The 12,417-nt window shown below is 45.7% G+C and overlaps 1 long non-coding RNA gene across 1 annotated transcript; it reads right to left on the reverse strand.

Moving 5' to 3' along the window:
- Window positions 1–1,387: 1,387 nt before the first annotated feature.
- On the reverse strand, window positions 1,388–9,835 carry LOC135103322 (uncharacterized). Its single transcript, XR_010269999.1, has 4 exons — window positions 9,678–9,835; window positions 8,455–8,571; window positions 3,327–3,526; window positions 1,388–1,504 (listed from the first exon to the last, which is right to left on the reverse strand). It is a non-coding gene; the product is annotated as an uncharacterized LOC135103322 (long non-coding RNA).
- Between the last annotated feature and the right edge of the window lie 2,582 nt (window positions 9,836–12,417).

Genomic DNA, 12,417 nt, shown 5'->3' on the forward strand with positions numbered 1-12,417 from the left:
GCACTGCACAGACTACCACCTCATGCCTGCTTGGTGTGAAAGAGTCTGCTGGGACAAATGACCTACACAGCAACTTGTATCAGTCCCCCAGATGTGTTCCTGGAAGCTCAGTGTTATGGATGCAGTGTGACATGCTGACTTAGGGAAGGCTGTCTGTCGTGGCTGCACCTTGCTGTGGCTAAGAAAAGGCTGTGTTTGTTTGAAGTGCTGTACTGGTCATGCTGGGAAGTGTACAGGCCACCATTAGTAGTAGAAATGTTGCACTAGAATGAAATTAGTTGGGAAATGTAATGCATAATTATTGGCAGGGAAAAGATGGTGACAGGGATGCTGGGACGTGCTTCACTGTACACCGTGGTGGCCGCCCCTTGGTGCTTGGCGGTACCTTATAGGGCATCAAGGGGCAGTTATTGTAGTCTCATCTTACAGCAAAACAAGTAAAAGAAAAAAAATAGTAATAATAATAATAATATAAAAATTTTTTTATCATTGTCTTGATGAGCACAAATCTTTCCCTGCCAATACATAAACAGCACATTTTTTTCACTAAATTTCACCATTGTAGTACACATTTATACTAGTAATGATGACCTGTAGACTTTCCAGGCATGACAACACTTGAAACACAACCATTTTGTTAGCTACAGCATAGAGCAGCCACCAGACAGCCTTCCCCCACGTCAGCATGTCACACACTGAATCTGTCAGTCTGCTTTCAAGAACACATGAGGGACTAACAGGAGTTGCCATGTACTTAATTTCCTGCAGATTCTTTCACACCAAGGAGTAGCAAGTTGGAAGTCTGTGATTGTAACTATCCTGCTCAATTTCAGCTTCTATTCTAATCTCTACTTAATCTCCATATAGTTCCATTTTGGCCATAAGTCACTGTTTACTTAATCAATCCCTCCTAAGACACTGCACTTTTTTCAGATTATAGAGCTGATAGGTCTCGGTAGGGGGTTGACAGGCCTTGGTGAGGCTTGAGAGGGCCTTGGTGGGGGCTGACAGGGTTTGGTAGGGCTTGGCAGGGGTGACAGCAAAGGCTTCTGTTTAAAATCTCACATCTCAAGCCACCTCATTACTTAAGAGGTGACAAAGGGCTTGGCAGAGCTTGACAGGGATTGGTAGAGGTGACAGAGGCAGGCAGGAGTGACAGGGGATGACAAGGAACACCTCAAAATTAATGTACACGCATGTACAGACCGACTGCCCCTCTAAAAATGCTTCAAACTTTCCTTGTTTTGTATAAGCTTGAGCACCTGGTACACTCACGGGCACACAGCACCCCCGGGCCGTCCCCCAACACCTCAGGACTCGGGAAAGGGGGGGTCCCAGGCCGGGATGGAAATAAATAAATAAAAATAAAAGCTGGAACCGGCCTTACCTTTCTTGAGGGCGTCTTCTTTATGTCTGTACATATTTCCACGGTGGCACACGCTACTAGCCGCCCCCTGGACACGCCTCTCGCCACCTCACGCATGTACAGACCGACTGCCCCTCTCTGAAAAGCAACAAATTCAGCCCTATATCAAGTCAGACTCGTGCCTGTTTACATTTCTCTGGGTCTCTGTCAGGGCTCAGGCGTGTAGAATGGGAGAATGGTAGAAAACGAAAGATTTTCAGGGGAAACTAGTTATAAGTCTATTATAAAATACCGTGATACAACCACTAATAATGTCTTAATAATGCACTTTTTCCTAACAGTATACTGAGGTCGACAAACTGAAAGGCTTTGGAGTAGTCAACAAAGACTGATTTCACTAATTAATTGCTTGGTATGTCAGTCACTTTGAATCGTCTTTTTGCCTTGTGACTAATTTTTAATGTCTCGGTTAGGTTAGGTTAGGTTAGGTTAGGTTAGGTTAGGTTAGGTTAGGTTAGGTTAGGTCAGTCACTCAGCTAGTCAGTCAGTCAGTCAGTCAGTCAGTCAGTCAGTCAGTCAGTCAGTCAGTCAGTCAGTCAGTCAGCCAGTCAGTCAGCCATTCAACCAGCCAGCTAGCCATTCAACCAACTAGCCAATCAATCAGTCACTCAGCTAGTCAGTCAGTCAGTCAGTCAGTCAGTCAGTCAGTCAGTCAGTCAGCCATTCAACCAGCCAGCTAGCCATTCAACCAACCAGCCAATCAATCAGTCACTCAGCTAGTCAGTTAGTCAGTCAGTCAGTCAGTCAGTCAGTCAGTTAGCCATTCAACCAGCCAGCTAGCCATTCAACCAACCAGCCAATCAATCAGTCACTCAGCTAGTCAGTCAGTCAGTCAGTCAGTCAGTCAGTCAGTCAGTCAGTCAGTCAGTCAGCCATTCAACCAGCCAGCTAGGCATTCAACCAACCAGCCAATCAATCAGTCACTCAGCTAGTCAGTCAGTCAGTCAGTCAGTCAGTCAGTCAGTCAGTCAGCCAGTCAGTCAGCCATTCAACCAGCCAGCTAGCCATTCAACCAACTAGCCAATCAATCAGTCAGTCAGTCAGTCAGTCAGTCAGTCAGTCAGTCAGTCAGTCAGTCAGTCAGTCAGTCAGTCAGGTTAGGTTAGGTTAGGTTAGGTTAGGTCAGGTCAGGTTAGGTTAGGTTAGGTTAGGTTAGGTCAGGTTAGGTTAGGTTAGGTTAGGTTAGGTCAGGTCAGGTCAGGTTAGGTTAGGTTAGGTTATGTTAGGTTAGGAAAGGTTAGGTTAGGTTAGGTTAGGTTAAAAAAAAAAAGATATTTTTTTTCAGGTGAGGGCCAGTTAGGTTGTTTTTGTGGTACAGATTTAAGGTACAGTGACACATGGTACAGTGGCTTATGGTGAAGGTAGACAAGGCCTTCCTGCACCATTAGCACCATAGAGTACAGTGCTGTGGTACTGTAGCACTGAAATATTAAGCAAACACAAAAAAAAAAAGATATTTTTTTTCAGGTGAGGGCCAGTTAGGTTGTTTTTGTGGTACAGTTTTAAGGTACAGTGACGCATGGTACAGTCGCTTATGGTGAAGGTAGACAAGGCCTTCCTGCACCATTAGCATCATAGGGTACAGTGATGTGGTATTGTAGCACTGAAATATTAAGAACACGAAAAAAAAACGATATATTTTTTTTTAAGTGAGGGCCAGTTAGGTTAAGTTTTTGGGGTACAGTTTAAATGTACAGTGACGCATGGTATAGTGGCTTATGGTGCAGGTAGACAAGGCCTTCCTGCATCATTAGCACCACACACACAGAGAGAGAGAGAGAGAGAGAGAGAGAGAGAGAGAGAGAGAGAGAGACTTAACCAAACCTAACTAACTGAATTAATATAAACCTAACCTGATGGAAAGAAATAAAGAAAAAATAAAAGCTGCAACCGGCCTTACCTTTCTTGAGAAGCGTCTTTTTTATGTTTTTACATATTTCCCTGGTGGCAGACGCTACTAGCCGCCCCCTGGCGACACCCCTCGCCACCTCACACATGTACAGACCGACTGCCGCTTTAAAAAGCAACAAATTCACTTCTATATCAAGTCTGACTGGTGCGTTTGTTTACATTTCTCTGGGTCTCGGTCTGGACTCAGGCCTGCAGGATGGGAGAATGTTAGAAAACGAGAGATTTTCAGGCAAAACTAATATAAGTTAATGTTGTGATACAAAACTACAACCACTAATAATAATATACCTCATGTTTTAATAATGCCAAGACAATACAAGATAAACATTAATGACTTACAATGAAAAACAAGATGGAGATAGACAAATTAGGAAAGAAATAGGTTTCTATAGAGTATTACTGTGTGTGTGTGTGTGTGTGTGTGTGTGTGTGTGTGTGTGTGTGTGTGTGTGTGTGTGTGTGTGTCACTAATTTCTATCTCTTTCTCTCTCTCCTGAGAACTATTTCATATTGCTGTACATCAACATGAAATATCACCACACAAGCCTCTCTCTCTTTCTCTGCACCTCACAACACAACACTTTATCACACTAATCAGTAAACAATACCAAAAGCTCCCCTTCTGCAGGCCTGACTCCTCCCTTTCATTCAGACCCTTTCTTTCCCTCTCTCTCAGCTTGCCCGCCTTCGTATCTGCCTCTATATTTACTCTTGATTCAAGTATACAACTCTACACCATACTGACCTATAGGTACAGTGCAAATAGCTTTTCTTCCTTCCTGTTTTTCCTGTCTCTCTGCCTGTCTGCCTCTTTCTCCCTCTCTACTGACTCATGGCTCAAAGATACAAGTCTAATTAAGCTTTGAACCTCTCTGTCTCTACAATATCATAAAACCTCAACACTCCAAACCAAACCAACCCTGCCAACACCTACCTGTCTCTCTGCCTCAGTCAGTCAGTCAGTCAGTCAGTCAGTCAGTCAGTCAGCCATTCAACCAGCCAGCTAGCCATTCAACCAACCAGCCAATCAATCAGTCATTCAGCTAGTCAGTCAGTCAGTCAGTCAGTCAGTCAGTCAGTCAGTCAGTCAGTCAGCCAGTCAGTCAGCCATTCAACCAGCCAGCTAGCCATTCAACCAACTAGCCAATCAATCAGTCACTCAGCTAGTCAGTCAGTCAGTCAGTCAGTCAGTCAGTCAGTCAGTCAGCCATTCAACCAGCCAGCTAGCCATTCAACCAACCAGCCAATCAATCAGTCACTCAGCTAGTCAGTTAGTCAGTCAGTCAGTCAGTCAGTCAGTCAGTCAGTCAGTCAGTCAGTCAGTCAGTCAGCCATTCATCCAGCCAGCTAGCCATTCAACCAACCAGCCAATCAATCAGTCACTCAGTCAGTCAGTCAGTCAGTCAGTCAGTCAGTCAGTCAGTCAGTCAGTTAGCCATTCAACCAGCCAGCTAGCCATTCAACCAACCAGCCAATCAATCAGTCACTCAGCTAGTCAGTCAGTCAGTCAGTCAGTCAGTCAGTCAGTCAGTCAGTCAGTCAGCCATTCAACCAGCCAGCTAGGCATTCAACCAACCAGCCAATCAATCAGTCACTCAGCTAGTCAGTCAGTCAGTCAGTCAGTCAGTCAGTCAGTCAGTCAGCCAGTCAGTCAGCCATTCAACCAGCCAGCTAGCCATTCAACCAACTAGCCAATCAATCAGTCACTCAGCTAGTCAGTCAGTCAGTCAGTCAGTCAGTCAGTCAGTCAGTCAGTCAGTCAGCCATTCAACCAGCCAGCTAGCCATTCAACCAACCAGCCAATCAATCAGTCACTCAGCTAGTCAGTTAGTCAGTCAGTCAGTCAGTCAGTCAGTCAGTCAGTCAGTCAGTCAGTCAGTCAGTCAGTCAGCCATTCAACCAGCCAGCTAGCCATTCAACCAACCAGCCAATCAATCAGTCACTCAGTTAGTCAGTCAGTCAGTCAGTCAGTCAGTCAGTCAGTCAGTCAGTCAGTCAGTCAGTCAGTCAGTCAGTCAGTTAGCCATTCAACCAGCCAGCTAGCCATTCAACCAACCAGCCAATAAATCAGTCACTCAGCTAGTCAGTCAGTCAGTCAGTCAGTCAGTCAGTCAGTCAGTCAGTCAGTCAGCCATTCAACCAGCCAGCTAGGCATTCAACCAACCAGCCAATCAATCAGTCACTCAGCTAGTCAGTCAGTCAGTCAGTCAGTCAGTCAGTCAGTCAGTCAGTCAGTCAGCCAGTCAGTAAGCCATTCAACCAGCCAGCTAGCCATTCAACCAACTAGCCAATCAATCAGTCACTCAGTCAGTCAGTCAGTCAGTCAGTCAGTCAGTCAGTCAGTCAGTCAGTCAGCCATTCAACCAGCCAGCTAGCCATTCAACCAACCAGCCAATCAATCAGTCACTCAGCTAGTCAGTTAGTCAGTCAGTCAGTCAGTCAGTCAGTCAGTCAGTCAGTCAGTCAGTCAGTCAGCCATTCAACCAGCCAGCTAGCCATTCAACCAACCAGCCAATCAATCAGTCACTCAGTTAGTCAGTCAGTCAGTCAGTCAGTCAGTCAGTCAGTCAGTCAGTCAGTCAGTCAGTTAGCCATTCAACCAGCCAGCTAGCCATTCAACCAACCAGCCAATCAATCAGTCACTCAGCTAGTCAGTCAGTCAGTCAGTCAGTCAGTCAGTCAGTCAGTCAGTCAGTCAGTCATTCAGTCAGTCAGTCAGTCAGTCAGCCATTCAACCAGCCAGCTAGGCATTCAACCAACCAGCCAATCAATCAGTCACTCAGCTAGTCAGTCAGTCAGTCAGTCAGTCAGTCAGTCAGTCAGTCAGTTAGTCAGTCAGTCAGCCAGTCAGTCAGCCATTCAACCAGCCAGCTAGCCATTCAACCAACTAGCCAATCAATCAGTCACTCAGCTAGTCAGTCAGTCAGTCAGTCAGTCAGTCAGTCAGTCAGTCAGTCAGTCAGTCAGTCAGTCAGTCAGTCAGCCATTCAACCAACCAGCCAATCAATCTTTCACTCAGCTAGTCAGTTAGTCAGTCAGTCAGTCAGTAAGTCAGTCAGTCAGTCAGTCAGTCAGCCATTCAACCAGCCAGCTAGCCATTCAACCAACCAGCCAATCAATCAGTCACTCAGTTAGTCAGTCAGTCAGTCAGTCAGTCAGTCAGTCAGTCAGTCAGTCAGTCAGTCAGTTAGCCATTCAACCAGCCAGCTAGCCATTCGACAAACCAGTCAATCAATCAGTCACTCAGCTAGTCAGTCAGTCAGTCAGTCAGTCAGTCAGTCAGTCAGTCAGTCAGTCAGTCAGTCAGTCAGTCAGTCAGCCATTCAACCAGCCAGCTAGGCATTCAACCAACCAGCCAATCAATCAGTCACTCAGCTAGTCAGTCAGTCAGTCAGTCAGTCAGTCAGTCAGTCAGCCATTCAACCAACCAGCTAGCCACCCAACTAGCTAACCAGCCAGTCAATCAGTCACTCAGCCAGCCAGTCAGTCAGTCAGTCAGTTAGTAAGCCAGCCAGCAAGCCAGCCAGCCAGCCAGTCAGTCAGTCAGTCAGTCAGTCACTCAGCCAGCGAGTCAGCCGGCCAGCCAGTCAGTTAGTTCTGTGGGCCTGTGTATGGTTCTGGTGGGCGTCTGTTTGGTTTGTGTTAGGTTCAGCTAGCCCTCTGTTTGGTCTGTGTTTGGTCTCTGGGCCATAGATGCAGCAAGACCGGTTCAAAATTCCAAGCACTGACGCACTGCACAGACTACCACCTCATGCCTGCTTGGTGTGAAAGAGTCTGCTGGGACAAATGACCTACACAGCAACTTGTATCAGTCCCCCAGATGTGTTCCTGGAAGCTCAGTGTTATGGATGCAGTGTGACATGCTGACTTAGGGAAGGCTGTCTGTCGTGGCTGCACCTTGCTGTGGCTAAGAAAAGGCTGTGTTTGTTTGAAGTGCTGTACTGGTCATGCTGGGAAGTGTACAGGTCACCATTAGTAGTAGAAATGTTGCACTAGAATGAAATTAGTTGGGAAATGTAATGCATAATTATTGGCAGGGAAAAGATGGTGACAGGGATGCTGGGACGTGCTTCACTGTGCACCGTGGTGGCCGCCCCTTGGTGCTTGGCGGTACCTTATAGGGCATCAAGGGGCAGTTATTGTAGTCTCATCTTACAGCAAAACAAGTAAAAGAAAAAAAAATAGTAATAATAATAATAATATAAAAATTTTTTTATCATTGTCTTGATGAGCACAAATCTTTCCCTGCCAATACATAAACAGCACATTTTTTCACTAAATTTCACCATTGTAGTACACATTTATACTAGTAATGATGACCTGTAGACTTTCCAGGCATGACAACACTTGAAACACAACCATTTTGTTAGCTACAGCATAGAGCAGCCACCAGACAGCCTTCCCCCCACGTCAGCATGTCACACACTGAATCTGTCAGTCTGCTTTCAAGAACACATGAGGGACTAACAGGAGTTGCCATGTACTTAATTTCCTGCAGATTCTTTCACACCAAGGAGTAGCAAGTTGGAAGTCTGTGATTGTAACTATCCTGCTCAATTTCAGCTTCTATTCTAATCTCTACTTAATCTCCATATAGTTCCATTTTGGCCATAAGTCACTGTTTACTTAATCAATCCCTCCTAAGACACTGCACTTTTTTCAGATTATAGAGCTGATAGGTCTCGGTAGGGGGTTGACAGGCCTTGGTGAGGCTTGAGAGGGCCTTGGTGGGGGCTGACAGGGTTTGGTAGGGCTTGGCAGGGGTGACAGCAAAGGCTTCTGTTTAAAATCTCACATCTCAAGCCACCTCATTACTTGAGAGGTGACAAAGGGCTTGGCAGAGCTTGACAGGGATTGGTAGAGGTGACAGAGGCAGGCAGGAGTGACAGGGGATGACAAGGAACACCTCAAAATTAATGTACACGCATGTACAGACCGACTGCCCCTCTAAAAATGCTTCAAACTTTCCTTGTTTTGTATAAGCTTGAGCACCTGGTACACTCACGGGCACACAGCACCCCCGGGCCGTCCCCCAACACCTCAGGACTCGGGAAAGGGGGGGTCCCAGGCCGGGATGGAAATAAATAAATAAAAATAAAAGCTGGAACCGGCCTTACCTTTCTTGAGGGCGTCTTCTTTATGTCTGTACATATTTCCACGGTGGCACACGCTACTAGCCGCCCCCTGGACACGCCTCTCGCCACCTCACGCATGTACAGACCGACTGCCCCTCTCTGAAAAGCAACAAATTCAGCCCTATATCAAGTCTGACTCGTGCCTGTTTACATTTCTCTGGGTCTCTGTCAGGGCTCAGGCGTGTAGAATGAAAGAATGATAGAAAACGAAAGATTTTCAGGGGAAACTAGTTATAAGTCTATTATAAAATACCGTGATACAACCACTAATAATGTCTTAATAATGCACTTTTTCCTAACAGTATACTGAGGTCGACAAACTGAAAGGCTTTGGAGTAGTCAACAAAGACTGATTTCACTAATTAATTGCTTGGTATGTCAGTCACTTTGAATCGTCTTTTTGCCTTGAGACTAATTTTTAATGTCTCGGTTAGGTTAGGTTAGGTTAGGTTAGGTTAGGTTAGGTTAGGTCAGGTCAGGTCAGGTTAGGTTAGGTTAGGTTAGGTTAGGTAAGGTTAGGTTTAGGTTAGGTTAGGTTAAAAAAAAAGAGATTTTTTTTCAGGTGAGGGCCAGTTAGGTTGTTTTTGTGGTACAGATTTAAGGTACAGTGACACATGGTACAGTGGCTTATGGTGAAGGTAGACAAGGCCTTCCTGCACCATTAGCACCATAGAGTACAGTGCTGTGGTACTGTAGCACTGAAATATTAAGCAAACACAAAAAAAAAAAGATATTTTTTTTCAGGTGAGGGCCAGTTAGGTTGTTTTTGTGGTACAGTTTTAAGGTACAGTGACGCATGGTACAGTCGCTTATGGTGAAGGTAGACAAGGCCTTCCTGCACCATTAGCATCATAGGGTACAGTGATGTGGTATTGTAGCACTGAAATATTAAGAACACGAAAAAAAAACGATATATTTTTTTTTAAGTGAGGGCCAGTTAGGTTAAGTTTTTGGGGTACAGTTTAAATGTACAGTGACGCATGGTATAGTGGCTTATGGTGCAGGTAGACAAGGCCTTCCTGCACCATTAGCACCACAGAGAGAGAGAGAGAGAGAGAGAGAGAGAGAGAGAGAGAGAGAGAGAGAGAGAGAGAGAGAGAGAGAGAGAGAGAGAGAGACTTAACCAAACCTAACTAACTGAATTAATATAAACCTAACCTGATGGAAAGAAATAAAGAAAAAATAAAAGCTGCAACCGGCCTTACCTTTCTTGAGAAGCGTCTTTTTTATGTTTTTACATATTTCCCTGGTGGCAGACGCTACTAGCCGCCCCCTGGCGACACCCCTCGCCACCTCACACATGTAGAGACCGACTGCCGCTTTAAAAAGCAACAAATTCACTCCTATATCAAGTCTGACTGGTGCGTTTGTTTACATTTCTCTGGGTCTCGGTCTGGACTCAGGCCTGCAGGATGGGAGAATGTTAGAAAACGAGAGATTTTCAGGCAAAACTAATATAAGTTAATGTTGTGATACAAAACTACAACCACTAATAATAATATACCTCATGTTTTAATAATGCCAAGACAATACAAGATAAACATTAATGACTTACAATGAAAAACAAGATGGAGATAGACAAATTAGGAAAGAAATAGGTTTCTATAGAGTATTACTGTGTGTGTGTGTGTGTGTGTGTGTGTGTGTGTCACTAATTTCTATCTCTTTCTCTCTCTCCTGAGAACTATTTCATATTGCTGTACATCAACATGAAATATCACCACACAAGCCTCTCTCTCTTTCTCTGCACCTCACAACACAACACAACACTTTATCACACTAATCAGTAAACAATACCAAAAGCTCCCCTTCTGCAGGCCTGACTCCTCCCTTTCATTCAGACCCTTTCTTTCCCTCTCTCTCAGCTTGCCCGCCTTCGTATCTGCGTCTATATTTACTCTTGATTCAAGTATACAACTCTACACCATACTGACCTATAGGTACAGTGCAAATAGCTTTTCTTCCTCCCTGTTTTTCCTGTCTCTCTGCCTGTCTGCCTCTTTCTCCCTCTCTACTGACTCATGGCTCAAAGATACAAGTCTAATTAAGCTTTGAACCTCTCTGTCTCTACAATATCATAAAACCTCAACACTCCAAACCAAACCAACCCTGCCAACACCTACCTGTCTCTCTGCCTCAGTCAGTCAGTCAGTCAGTCAGTCAGTCAGTCAGTCAGTCAGTCAGCCATTCAACCAGCCAGCTAGCCATTCAACCAACCAGCCAATCAATCAGTCACTCAGCTAGTCAGTCAGTCAGTCAGTCAGTCAGTCAGTCAGTCAGTCAGTCAGTCAGCCAGTCAGTCAGCCATTCAACCAGCCAGCTAGCCATTCAACCAACTAGCCAATCAATCAGTCACTCAGCTAGTCAGTCAGTCAGTCAGTCAGTCAGTCAGTCAGTCAGTCAGTCAGTCAGCCATTCAACCAGCCAGCTAGCCATTCAACCAACCAGCCAATCAATCAGTCACTCAGCTAGTCAGTTAGTCAGTCAGTCAGTCAGTCAGTCAGTCAGTCAGTCAGTCAGTCAGTCAGTCAGTCAGTCAGCCATTCAACCAGCCAGCTAGCCATTCAACCAACCAGCCAATCAATCAGTCACTCAGTTAGTCAGTCAGTCAGTCAGTCAGTCAGTCAGTCAGTCAGTCAGTCAGTCAGTCAGTCAGTCAGTCAGTCAGTTAGCCATTCAACCAGCCAGCTAGCCATTCAACCAACCAGCCAATAAATCAGTCACTCAGCTAGTCAGTCAGTCAGTCAGTCAGTCAGTCAGTCAGTCAGTCAGTCAGTCAGCCATTCAACCAGCCAGCTAGGCATTCAACCAACCAGCCAATCAATCAGTCACTCAGCTAGTCAGTCAGTCAGTCAGTCAGTCAGTCAGTCAGTCAGTCAGTCAGTCAGCCAGTCAGTCAGCCATTCAACCAGCCAGCTAGCCATTCAACCAACTAGCCAATCAATCAGTCACTCAGTCAGTCAGTCAGTCAGTCAGTCAGTCAGTCAGTCAGTCAGTCAGTCAGCCATTCAACCAGCCAGCAAGCCATTCAACCAACCAGCCAATCAATCAGTCACTCAGCTAGTCAGTTAGTCAGTCAGTCAGTCAGTCAGTCAGTCAGTCAGTCAGTCAGTCAGTCAGTCAGCCATTCAACCAGCCAGCTAGCCATTCAACCAACCAGCCAATCAATCAGTCACTCAGTTAGTCAGTCAGTCAGTCAGTCAGTCAGTCAGTCAGTCAGTCAGTCAGTCAGTCAGTTAGCCATTCAACCAGCCAGCTAGCCATTCAACCAACCAGCCAATCAATCAGTCACTCAGCTAGTCAGTCAGTCAGTCAGTCAGTCAGTCAGTCAGTCAGTCAGTCAGTCAGTCAGTCAGTCAGTCAGTCAGTCAGCCATTCAACCAGCCAGCTAGGCATTCAACCAACCAGCCAATCAATCAGTCACTCAGCTAGTCAGTCAGTCAGTCAGTCAGTCAGTCAGTCAGTCAGTCAGTTAGTCAGTCAGTCAGCCAGTCAGTCAGCCATTCAACCAGCCAGCTAGCCATTCAACCAACTAGCCAATCAATCAGTCACTCAGCTAGTCAGTCAGTCAGTCAGTCAGTCAGTCAGTCAGTCAGTCAGTCAGTCAGTCAGCCATTCAACCAACCAGCCAATCAATCAGTCACTCAGCTAGTCAGTTAGTCAGTCAGTCAGTCAGTAAGTCAGTCAGTCAGTCAGTCAGTCAGCCATTCAACCAGCCAGCTAGCCATTCAACCAACCAGCCAATCAATCAGTCACTCAGTTAGTCAGTCAGTCAGTCAGTCAGTCAGTCAGTCAGTCAGTCAGTCAGTCAGTCAGTTAGCCATTCAACCAGCCAGCTAGCCATTCGACAAACCAGCCAATCAATCAGTCACTCAGCTAGTCAGTCAGTCAGTCAGTCAGTCAGTCAGTCAGTCAGTCAGTCAGTCAGTCAGTCGGTCAGTTAGT

Source organism: Scylla paramamosain, chromosome 9, assembly GCF_035594125.1.
Source record: "Scylla paramamosain isolate STU-SP2022 chromosome 9, ASM3559412v1, whole genome shotgun sequence".
Classification (NCBI taxonomy): domain Eukaryota; kingdom Metazoa; phylum Arthropoda; class Malacostraca; order Decapoda; family Portunidae; genus Scylla; species Scylla paramamosain.